The sequence below is a fragment of the Amborella trichopoda genome, chromosome 6 (assembly GCF_054954075.1).
Source record: "Amborella trichopoda isolate Santa Cruz 75 chromosome 6, AtrichopodaSantaCruz75HAP2 v2.0, whole genome shotgun sequence".
NCBI lineage: Eukaryota > Viridiplantae > Streptophyta > Magnoliopsida > Amborellales > Amborellaceae > Amborella > Amborella trichopoda.
The window spans coordinates 43,392,335-43,404,155 of record NC_142341.1 but is presented as its reverse complement, the minus strand read 5'-3'; the positions used below and the strand labels follow the sequence as shown (position 1 = coordinate 43,404,155).

Sequence of the window (11,821 nt, the reverse complement as noted above, 5' to 3'; positions counted from 1 at the left end):
CATAGATCACATCCAAAGCAGTGAATTTCAGTGAATTTTAATGCAGGTGTTGAATTTTTATTCAATTCATCGATGGACTCCTTTCATTTGAAAAAATCTGCCATAATCTTTACTTAGTTATGCATACACGTTCATGATCAGACCACATTGGACATTGGATTAGAGGGAAGAAATGAAATTCTAATTGATAATAAAAAAATAATACAAGTAACAATGAGTTCACTGTGAATTTCACTCCCTCAATCTGTAATTTTTGCCTGCAAATGCTTTGAATTTTTCCTTAGGGGTTCTTTCTTAATATTGGTAAAAGGATTCTGAACATTGGTAAAAGAGTTAGGAGATTGAATGTTGGAAGAATGCATACCATCCCACTGCCCCAGTAAAAGGGATGATCTTCTCAAATTCCTTTAAGAGGTCTTCCTTCGGGGCTTCTTTCTGAATTCTTTCTAAATATTGGAAGGGTTGGGAGATTGAATTCCTTCAAGAGTTCTTCCTTAGGGGCTTCTTTCTAAATATTGGAAGGGTTGGGAGATTGAATTCCTTTAAGAAGTCTTCTTTAGGGGCTTCTTTCTGAACTTCTTTCTAAATATTGGAATATTGGAAGGGTTGGGAGATTGAATGTTGGAAGAATGCTTTCCATCTAAGCGACTTCCAACCCATGTAAAAAGGATGAACTTCTCAAATTCCTTTGAGAGCTTTGGCTGAAAGATGGAAAATAAGAGAAGCATTACATCGCGAAAAACAAGAGCACCCAAATCCATTATATTCATGATGCTTTATTTATAGAACTCAAGAGCACCCAAATCCATTATATTCATGATGGTTTATTTATAGAACTCAATTTGTTTATTCTTATGTCGCGAAAGACAAGAGCTAATAAACTCAATTTGTTTATTCTTATATCGCGAAAGACAAGAGCACCCAAATCCATTATATTCATGATGCTTTATTTATAGAACTCAATTTGTTTAATCCCCGCATCCTTCTAATCAACTACCATTTTTTGAACAAAAGACAATGGTTTTTTGTTTCTTTAAGAAATGATGTCCAAGAATTTTGAGAAGAATAATGATTCAATCAAAACAGATAAAAACTCTGAGACTTTTCTTATTTGAGAGAGTCATAGTCTTTAACAAATCCTAAAGTAAAAGAATGGAATCTCAATGTGGACAGTGGATAACACTCTTTAAAAGTATGTCGGATAGCATAATAGAACATCACAAATTCAAATAAATTAGCTTTGGAAAAAGAACAATAAATGTTAGGAGTCTCAGAAATATTCTAGTAAAAAAACATTTGGATAGAATGCATAAATAAGGATCATAATTGGATCAAGTAATAATAGATCCGAGAAAGTAAAATGAAAAGAAAAGAGGAATCAGGAAAAACCTTGGAATCAGGAAAAACCTTTCTTAGGTGCCAGGTTTGGTGAAAGAATAACAATAGACATGAGAAAGTAAAATGAAAAGAAAGAAGGAATCGGAAAAAACCTGAGAAACCTTTCTCAAGTGTTTGGCTTGATGAGAGAGTGGTAGCAGATCTTTGTGGCTAATTGTAATCGAGAGGGGGAGCAAAATCCACCTCACAGTCTATATCAACAATACAAACCGTTGGAGTTGGTCTCGTTTCCACAATGTTTATGTAATAATTTTTATTATTGAAGCCCAACATAATGCGGTCGCCAGTGGTTACAAGTGAAGCTTGGCAGAGTAGTTTCCAAACTGTAAAAAACAAAGAAAAAAGGGATCAAAGATCTCGTCAAACAATGGAGTAGATTAAATAAAATATTTTAGCTCCCTTTTGCTTCCTCCTTTAAAAAATGTACCACGTTTTAAACCAATTTAATGGTTCCAATACTTCTTTTGCATCTCATTTCACATTAAAAGCAAATTTGACTACAACGCAAGGGCATGTAACTTGCTAAACAATCAATTTGCAAGAATCAACAGGGAGAAGACTTATGTCACTCAACCCCTCTATGTATCATAGGGGCTTATCAAGCAACTCTTGGATGATCAATATTCATAAGCCGCTGGCCTCAAACAAAACTAATGCATATGAAAAAATAATAGTACATGCCACTCTTCACAGTGAACCATACCTTGTCCACTATATCTTGCCACCAAATGAAGAGTACATTGTTGCTAATGTCAGAGGAGCTTTTGAGAATCACCTCTTTTAGACAATTACCCAAACAAGTTAAGTTGAATCTATCAAGTAAGTAACTATACCCATGTATAAGGGATGAAAATGAATAACTTGATAAATGACAAGTTTCAAGATTATTAATTTACAAATGGAGAATTTGGATGATTTATTATATTGTTGTGTCCATTTATTTCCTTCTATTTCTTATGTTGTTATGCCTGTATTCCACTTACAGTTTTTTATAACTGTATATTTCTTATTTATTGTTGCAAAAATCGAAATTTTCCATGCAAATAATTAATAAGATCAAATCAATACAACTTCCAACAAATTATAGACTCCATCTTAGACAAAATATCTACACTACTAGCTGTAAAAGAAGTTAGAGCACTTTTAACACACTCAGACAAGAAGAGAGATATACAAAAGTATAATTACTTGAAGGATTTGGTCATCTTTTTTTTTTTTTCTTAGAGCACTTTTAGCACACCCAGACAAGAAGAGAGATATACAAAAACATAATTACTTGAAGGACCTGGTCATCTTTTTTTTTTTCTTTTTCTTTCTTAAATAAACGATAGATTTACTCATGGTTCACATAAATAAAGCAAACTCAAAGGTAATTAGCAATGCAAATGTTTTGTATACCATATATCTTATATATAACAAGAAAAATAAAAAATAAATGGAATTTTCATAACACAAGAAATTAAAGAAAAAGCAAGCCGCAATCATGACGACTAGTAGCCTAGAAAACATTCAAAGACATATGACAAAAACAAAGGTGTAAACTTCCACACTAAATAGACTTGCCAATCAAGTTTGGATCCAGCTAGTCCTGAAGACCCGAGCGTAGACCGCGTGATCTGAAACCAAGCTACCAACCATTTCCCAAACTACCCATGACAATCAATTCATCGAAAGTTTGTCCAACTGTATAATAGTTTACTCTAGATAAACAGGAACCCAGCAGATTCAAGCCAAACCAACTTTAACACCACCATCTTGGAACAAGCATGAACAATAGCAAGTACAACTGAAACACAGAATGTATAAATTGGCACAATTAGAAGCAATTACAATGATCAAATCATACTATTACAGTTTACTTACATGGCTTTTAGGTTCGAGATCTCCAAAAATTCCTTGGTGTGAGGTTGCAGTTTCACAAATATCCCCTTTCAAAGGGTGCCATTCTTTACTTCCACGCCCTCTTGTAAATGCATGTTCTCCATCATCTAAAAGTCAAAAAATTACAAAAGAATAGTAAAGAGAATAATCTCATGTCCTGCTTTGTAGTAATGGCAACTACTAGATACATTGTTACACAAAAGATACGTACTCAATTGGGCATATATAATTCGCCTTCTTCAGCAGTGAACTCTATGAGACCACAATATGCGACATGTTCCGTGGAAGGATTCCAAAGCTCAAACAACATGGGGTATTCCATATGCATAGTTGCTGTAGAAAAAACATAGCATCGTGCATTTAATATTGTCAATACTAACATCCACCAGAAACAAAAGCATCAAAGATATATAACAAAGAAAGAAAAAATAGTTATATATCTTTATAAACTAACCAACTCTACCTAACAATCAAGAAACCATGGCCTGCAATGGAAATAAGAAAGAGAAAGGTTTGTTTACCAAGACTATGGAGTGCAGATTGAGGCAATATAACTGGAATTTTCAAGAAAACAGTAAACCCAAATTTAGGACTCAAAAAAAAAAAAAAAACAAAGAAACAGAAAAATAAAAATAAAAATAAAAAGAAAAAAAAGTTGATAAATAGCATAAAAGAAAGTTGGATTTCCAGAGAGCATACCTTTATCCCCACTTTCTACCTGAGGCATAAAAGACAAAGACATAAAACAGAGTTACGACAATGAAATATTAAATAAACAAGCAAGAGAGAACATCCGTATCTATAATAAAGCACAAGTCAGAGAACATAATTCTAGAACTAAAAACTCAGAGGGGATTAATTTGACTTATTTTTTGGGAATATGTCGAAACGTAGTCTATTGAAAGAAATTCAGAAATGCAGCAATCGAGTCCATTCATCAAGTACTGAACCTTGTAAAATAGACTATGATGTGACAATTTGTCGATAATACTAGATAGCAATGGGTTTGGCAAGCACTGATGGACTAGATCCCATCAGGACTAAAGTTAAGCTTGTATGAAAAGTAAAGGATTTGTTGCTATGTTGAAGAAAGTATTATAAACATAAAAACTATATTCATATGTTTTTGCTACTAGAACCAAGGTGGAATTTTTGCGAATAGTTATTTCAAACACAAAAAGTATACATGGAATCAGACCATGGTGACCGGATGAGAAAACTATCAAATTGGCATGCATATCTAGACAGAGACAAACTTGCAGATAACCTATTGCATGATAAGAAAAACAAAAGAGAGAAAATGAGAAAGTTGAAACCTTATTAGGTCCATTTAAAATTTGATTCATCAAATCCATACCCATCCAAACAATCACATTCATCGTTTCTAGAGTCAAATTCATCAGTTCCATAATCCTGCAAAATAATAACAAATGTAAGCAAAGGTCCAATACTACTAGTGAATTCAGATAATGACGTGGTTAGCATGCGTGGCAATAAATATATTTTTGAAATGTAGAAATGCAGGCTTGGGAATAAATATATCCCAAGTTTTAAAGAATATATAATTTTTAACATGGAGATCATGAATATAAATAAATAAATAAATTTTGAATACTAGAAATGATAATTATATTAAAAAAACATTTAGGCCGTTAGTTACAATTGTTTTTAGATGGACCATGCATCCATCTTTAAGATGGATGCTCTATACATATGGATGCGGTCCAGCCCTGCATGGAACAATTGTTCTTCAGATAAACCCTATTTGTAAAACAAATGAACTAAACTTTCGCTGCTTCATTTATGGCAGCACACATACGATTACAATAATGTCCAATACAATATTGCTCCGTGATATAGACATAATTATAAATTTGTACTATTATAGAATACTTTATGATTATATAGCTTAGCAAAATATACATGCCTCCTGAGCAATGTGGAATTTGATGTTCCATAAGAACTAAGGGAGTACATATCCCTTTCAGTAAGGACGTTGAATCAAGTAGAAAGAAGGTTAAGAAAATTTTCAGATGATTCAATATGAATAGGCAAGTGCATAGTAGCTTGCAAGAGGTCACTAAATGTTGAATTCATAAGATTATAAATATGTACATTAGGTGCGAATTTGGATGGCCTGAATAGGTGTCTTCTTGTTTGGAAAACTAATGAACCAAGGCAAAAACATTATTTTTTTAAAAAAAATTTCCCCTGATAAGAAGATCCATGAAAGGAGTGACAAACACATAATGGAATTCTTACATTACTAATATATAAAAATAACCCTCTCCATAGTGAGTTCTGTATGTGTGGATGAATTATTATGTTGTTGATTCATTGTCAAAAAGAAAACTATTATGTTGTGGATTAGTTTATACATATCAGAGCACCAAACTGTAAATAACTACGGCAAAAAGGTTCATGTTAGGATAGCCTTTAAGATTTCGAAATCAATAGGGTGAGGTTTTGCTAAGGTGTCAACCTTAAACAGTCACAATAAGCTGCACTTCCAAATCTTATTAAAAGATGTATTTTTGGTAGCAAAACTCTTATTATAACCTAAAAATCCATTTTTCACCCCATAATAAAATTGAAACTTCAAAAAATGGTGCAAATCTAGCAGATCTATAAACACTTAAAAATCTTGAAAATTAATGATGTAGATAATATATTATACAATGCATGTTTAACAGTGGAAATTCATTTTTACTTTCATATCCATATGTATTGATGTCAATATGATCAATTAGAGAATTTTCTAAAATGAAACAACCTTTTTCAATGAGTTTTTTAAATGTACCTTATTTCTACAATATAAAGTTGATAGCTTATATAAACCTTTTTCAAACCAATAATAGCTGACAAGATAATCATCTCCATGAGTACAGTTGGATCCACAAGAAAACACTTTATGCAACTTAGGTGAAAATAACTAGAATCCTTTTGATATTTTTGTGACCATAACATACTTAGATATATGTAAGTAAACAGTAGAAAACCCACAACAACAATCTCTTTTTTCGACGAATCTCCTAAGTAATCTTAAGCTATTTGATAGACAATGAAAACTTCAGTAAAAAAACGGAAAACGTAGTGCAATACACTGATTATAAAAATAGAGGAAATACAAGTGTTTGAATAATACAAAGCTTTTAGGACATACCTGTGTGGAACCCATTGATAGATAGAAAATCTTACTTCTCAATCAGCTAAACAGAGCACAAAATTTCTTTATTAACATGTGAAAGGCAGGTCATTTAAAATCATCAACAACTATTCACAGCAGAGAAAGAAAACAAAAAACTACAGTATACAGTAGATCACAACAATATGCATCACTGGTTCCTGAAAGTGAAAGTGATTTAAACAAATCGCCTCGGACTTGGCCGACTAACTCGGCCACAGCACCCTGCCGAGGCGAGTTCAGTTCAAACTTGAGCATACAAAAAAACATAATTTTCTTTTTTACTAAATTACTAATTAATTATGCATAATTTTCATGTCTTTTTATATGAATTATCAATTTTTTTATTGTAAGCTTTGTTTTCTATTTTTCTTTTACGGATTTTCTGAATTCTTTCAAGAAAGTTAAGATCAAATAAGATTAAAAGCATATAACCACAAAAACACTGAAGAAACTAGTCTGTTTTTTTGTTTGCAACATATGAAGAAATTAGGATTAACTAAAACCCAAATCAGAGATTAGTATCTTTCTTTTTCTTTTTTTTCTCTAAAAATAAACAAATTTTAAAAACAGGAAATGATGTATTTTGGACTTTACTGTTATTTAAGGTGTAGATCCATACTCTCTTTATCACAGAACGTGTAATAGCAGGTGTGGGCTTGGACGTACCAAACAATTCTCCTAATCTTATTCCTATTTTCCTATTTTGTTGAGTAAGATCCCAAATCAGGAGAAAAAGGAATAAATTGTTTGGGGAGTTTCCTTCTTCATATTATAGAGAATCCCATACAATATTTGGAGAGAGACTTGGGGAAAAAGCAACAAGATTTATTTTTAAATGATAAATGCGCCATTAATATAGTATTTAAATCGCTTTCTCCTCAAGAAAAAAGAAAAGGTCAAGGTGTTTATTCAAATAAACACCTTCATACAAACCTAATTTATTTTATTGGAAAAATAAGTTTTTCTTTCTTTATAATTTTTTCTCAATTATCATCATTGGCCATTCATGCGATGCAGAAGAAAAATCACATAAATGGAAATAATTCGACAAAAATAATCAATAATCCCACAATGATTTTGATCTTTACTCTATAAAATATTTTACACGTGTGCACAGGGGCACACATGATAAAATTAAAAAAATTTCCTATCATAGAAAAATTATCAAAGTGCCTCTGAACTTTTGGGGTATTTTCGTCATTTATTTTCATAAGAAATACTTTTTAAATTTTTTGCTAGGACACCATAAATTTCACTCAAAAAGCTTTGTAGAAAATATTTAAAACCATACATTATTTGGTTTATGAGATGAGCAATCCAAAGGTCACATATAATTTATATTATGGTGGAGTCACGTACAAAGCTTTCCTAAATTTATAAGCACTAATAAAATAATAAGGCACGGCTCTAAATTTTATATAGGTACCTTTGATATAAATTTTTTTTAAGATGCCGAGAATCTATTTTCATTTCTAATTATAAAATTTTAAACTCTAAAAATGGTTCAAATCAAGTAGATCTATAAACATATGAAAATCTTGAAAATTGACAGTCCAGATGATGTGTTGCAAGATATACTATTTCACGGACTCGAAATCTTTTTTTCTTTTCATATTCATACATCTCGACGTCAAGGTCGAGATGATTAATTAGAGGGTTTTCCAACATCCAAACAACCTTTTACGATGGATTTTTGTGCGGACTCGAAATCTTTTTTTTTTTTTCATATTCATACATCTCAATTGTCATGGTCGAGATGATCAATTAGAGGGTTTTCCAACATCCAAATAACTTTTTACGATGGATTTTTGAGGTCAATCTTTATTTCTACAATTTAAAGTTGCAAACCTTATTTAAAACTTTTCCTAAAATAAAAGAGCAACCATCAAAATTCACACTATAAAAAGCGCAATAATTCAAAAAAAAAAGATCTAGTATCAAAATTCCAAAAATCTTTTTCTTTTTTATGAATATGTAATCCATGAACATAAACAAATCATAAAAAATCAAGAGTAGTATTAAGAAGGAGCATCAAACCTGTAGAGAGAGAAAACTGGTGTAGGATTACCAAATTGTAGAGAGAGAAAGCTGGCGGAAGCTCCCCAAGAAAACTGGTGTAGGTTCACCAAACTGGAAATTGTATATATAATTTGGATCAATGATCTATATATATATATATATATATATATATATATATATATATATATATATATATATATATATATATATATATATATATATATATATATATATATATATATTATATGGAAAAGGTTTATATAAAGCTGTAACTTTAAAATATAGAATTACAAATCCACCTCAAAAAATTTATGGGAATGGTTGTTAGGAAAAGTTTATATAAGGCTGTAACCTTAAAATGTAGAATTACAAATGCACCTCAAAAATCTATCGGAATGGTTTTTTTAATGTTGAAAAATCCTTTATTTGATTATCTCGGCATCAAGATGTATGAATAGAAAAAAAAGAAGAAGTTATTGAGTCTCAGAAATTGTGCATCTTGCAAGCCGTTCATTTTAAAGATTTTCATATATTTATAGATTTACTTGAATATAACAATTTTTGGAATTTTAAATTTTCTAATTAGATATGAAAATAGATTTTACGATAATAGTAATACAACAAAATTACATAATATGATAAAATTTTAAGGTGCGTTTTAATTGTATCGTTTAAGATTGCAACCTTAAACAATCCAATTAAGGCACACCTCTAAATTTTATCATAACATATAATTTTCTTGTAAAACATTATTAGGATTATCTCAAAATCTATTTTCATATCTAATTAGAAAATTTTAAACTCCAAAATTGGTTAAAATCAAGTAAACCTATAAATATATGAAAATCTTGAAAATAGATGATCTAGATAATGTGTTGCAAGATACACTATTTTTTATATTCAAAAATTTTTTTGTTTAATATTCATAGATGTCGATATCGAGATGATTGATTAGAAAGTTTTTTCAATATTAAAACAACATTTCCTATAGATTTTTGGAGTACATCTGTAATTCTACAATTTAAAGTTGAAACTTTATTTATATAATATATATATATATATATATATATATATATATATATATATATATATATATATATATATATATATATATATATAAAGCTTGATTTAACAACAATAACTACGTGGCACACAAGAAATGTAACATTGATTTGGATAGTAGGTTCGTGTATAATAAAGTATGGAAATGTTTGGGAATGTTTCTCTTCCTTCTATTCGATTATAAAAGTTTCAAATTTTACGTACATATGAAAGAGACATTATCTCTGGGTATATCAGCAACAAAAGGAAGTTACATGTCATAATAGTTAAAAGCAAAAAGTTAGTTATATTACAAATGCACCTCGCCTTAAAAGAATTGTTTAAAGTTGCCCTCTCTTAATTTTAAAAGAGTATAAAAAAACGGTATAAAAATTAAGTAATGTTAGAGATGTTCAAAGGATATTAATTCTAAAACGGTATAAAATAATCGTTACAGGTTCAAAGACGGAGGACGTTAAGAAGGAGGGCGTTAAGGTCCATTCGGACCCGATTGCTCTCGAAACATCAAGTGGCACCTGCACGAAACAATCAAAAGCAAGACGATTTGATTATAGTGAAGACGGACGTTATGGCCTCTTCGCTTCCCGGCAAACATTTAGAAAGGATTTCGTAATACCTAAAAAGAATTTCGTAAGGCTTAATTGCACTATCGATTTCCCGAAAAATGAATCCCAATAGCGCCATTGCGAACAGCCCCAACGTGCACAGTTACAATAAGAAGAGGTGTTTGACGCGGTTTTCGTTAGGAGTGGCGTTTACTATTGTACGGCTTGGAAAGGTGTTCTTAATCTAGAGTGATAAATGTATGTCTTTCTCTCTCTAAAAAATTATATATCATATCATTGTGCCAAAATTTGAATGCTTCCTCAAAAGCGGTTTATTTTGGAAAATATAAAAACGACACTAAACAACCTAAATCACAGTTGATCATTTCACTATTATTGCCCCAACCATAATTTTGCTGTCTATAATGGTTAAGATTTTGAAATTCACAAAATGAATGGTCTAGATTCATTTTTGGATGGAAATCATTTTGAGTATATCTAGCCTTCAAATTGAAACTTTTTTTTTTTTGAGATTGATTATTGATATGAAGAGAGTGTGTGTGCAAAGTTTGGAGTCATACAAATACCACAAACATGATTTTCTAAAAATGTTGTTGCATTATAGTATAATATAACCTTTGTATTGGATCATTGCTCTATCTATTCTATTTATAAAAAAAGCCAATAGAAAACTTGAAGACCCTATATATTTTATTCTATAGTTGAAAGATACCTACTTCTTTCTCTCTAAATATTATTAGAGTACTTACTAAGTTTTGCGGATTGCAATAAACTAACTTTTACGGATTGTTTTTGAATCATGAGTTTGTTCCTTCAAATTTTTTTTATTCACTCCCGAATTTCTATTTTCTCTCTTGGAATTTTATTTACTAAGTTTTCAGGATTGCAATAATGGTTTTGAATCATGAGTTTGTTTTTTAAAGATGAATTCCACTTCCCTCTTTATACCTATTATTTAAATTTTTTTAAGGAGAATTTAAATCACATGATAATTATTAAATTTTAAATGAACAAACAAAATGCACTCCCTTCTATTTTATTTTTGAGAAAATTACATATGAAGATTTTTTTTCACCCTTATATTACCGTATGATTATATTTTATCTAACAACTATAACGATAACCCCACCAACCAGGTATTTTTGTTGGAATACTTATACTTATAAATTAATAATTTCGTATTAAAATTGTAGTTTTATTTAAATATTACTCAATATTATAAATAATTAAAATATAAAAACTAAAGCCAAATCTTTTTAACTTTTAAGAATTAGATTTTGTTTCTTTTAGATTGGGAATATGACTTTTTTTTTCCAAATATTATTGAAGCACTCAAATTTAAAAATATTATAATATTAATTAATATTGTATAAATTAAAAAAATTATTTAAAATCAATATACCTCTTTAGTCTCTTCCAATGCCTTAAGATATTTTGTACTCCAATGTAATCACAAGCTTTTATTCAATTCTTTGCTGAACAAGTATATCTTCCACTTAGAATGTTAACATCACAAATTAGCTAGAAGTCATATAAATAAATGCTTGAAGGTTGTAGCAAAAAAAAGAAAAAAAAATTAAAACTTATCACAACGAACGTATGTTATTCCAAAGGCTGTCATATTAAAAGCTTGTGATTCCAAATTAAGAATCTAAGGCACACAAGAGGTTTTAATAAGTTCATATGCCCTATACACTTAAATTTTTAA

General features: G+C 30.1%; 1 pseudogene across 1 annotated transcript; it reads right to left on the bottom strand.

Moving 5' to 3' along the window:
- Positions 1-1,458: 1,458 nt before the first annotated feature.
- On the bottom strand, positions 1,459-11,619 carry LOC18431197 (ubiquitin fusion degradation protein 1 B-like; annotated as a pseudogene). The gene is made up of 9 exons (XR_016058629.1): positions 11,516-11,619; positions 8,504-8,596; positions 6,443-6,488; positions 4,596-4,692; positions 3,979-3,997; positions 3,801-3,833; positions 3,491-3,612; positions 3,262-3,386; positions 1,459-1,721 (listed from the first exon to the last, which is right to left on the bottom strand). The product of XR_016058629.1 is annotated as a ubiquitin fusion degradation protein 1 B-like (transcript).
- Positions 11,620-11,821: the final 202 nt, after the last annotated feature.